Source organism: Wasmannia auropunctata, unplaced genomic scaffold (genome assembly GCF_000956235.1).
Source record: "Wasmannia auropunctata unplaced genomic scaffold, wasmannia.A_1.0 LD334216.1, whole genome shotgun sequence".
NCBI classification, from domain to species: domain Eukaryota; kingdom Metazoa; phylum Arthropoda; class Insecta; order Hymenoptera; family Formicidae; genus Wasmannia; species Wasmannia auropunctata.
The window spans coordinates 199,421-200,553 of record NW_012028674.1 but is presented as its reverse complement, the minus strand read 5'-3'; positions in this window follow the sequence as shown (position 1 = coordinate 200,553).

The following is a 1,133-nucleotide window of genomic DNA, read 5'->3' as shown; positions in this document are numbered from 1 at the left end:
ATTTTAGTTCAAATATTATACGATATACTCTATTTTAAATTAATCCAATTGAATTATTTTTTAAATTACAGCTTTATGCAATTACTTTTTTGTAAATTTATAATTCATTAGTTGTAATTTGCGTGAGTTATTTTTTATGAGAAAAAAAATGAAGAAAGATAAATTATTCGAAACGTACTTACCGTAGTTTTCAATATATTCATTCATTATATCCGTGACAATATCCTTGCAAATATTGCTGATGACAGTAATTAGAATTATGGCACGGAAATAACGCATTACTTCCCATTCTTGAATTACAGTATAATTAATTTCTATTAATATTAGAGAATTATGGTACACATAATTAATAATTATCAAAATGATAAAATCCTCAAATTAGCAGATTATATGACAGAGATTAAATCGACGCTACTTTAAATATTCGCATTCCTAAACATTTGAAATTTGTGTAATTTCTGATATATTTTACGTTTGATTCACATTAAAATTATTCTCTCTTGTATCTCATAACAAAAATTGAGAATTTAAATGATCAAATCTGCTTTTATATTTTATAATTCGAATTATACATTTAAAAAAATTGTATACTTACTATGCGCATACAAACTTTTAAATAAATTCTCTTCTTCTCGCTTTCGTTGATCTTCCTTGGACGGAAAATATTTATTGAAATTACCCACTTCCCAGTAAGCAAAAAGCATTAGATTGACGTTTTTAAATATTGCTTTTGTATGATTTCTTTGAATTTTATCAACGTTTTCATATAATATTCTATAAATATTTTTAAAATATTGTCTCTAATAACATATTTCCAAATATTTGAAAAGATAATTGTTAAAAGATTTAATAATATTATTCCAAATATTTGTATAAATATTGCTGTAATAATAATATTCGCGCAACATCATTGCAATGATATTTCACTTTTATGTCAATATCACTGAAACTTCTAGATGTGCGTCAAAGTTTGTTGACAATGGCGTTATATGCAACGTTAAGAAATATAAATAGAATTGCTGAAATGAGATTTTATTTACTGGGTAAATGTGTGCAAACGCAGTTTTATTTCCGGGCAATCTTGCAGGGCAGGATCGGATGTTTGGAAAGAGCGCACAGGTTTAATCGGTTAA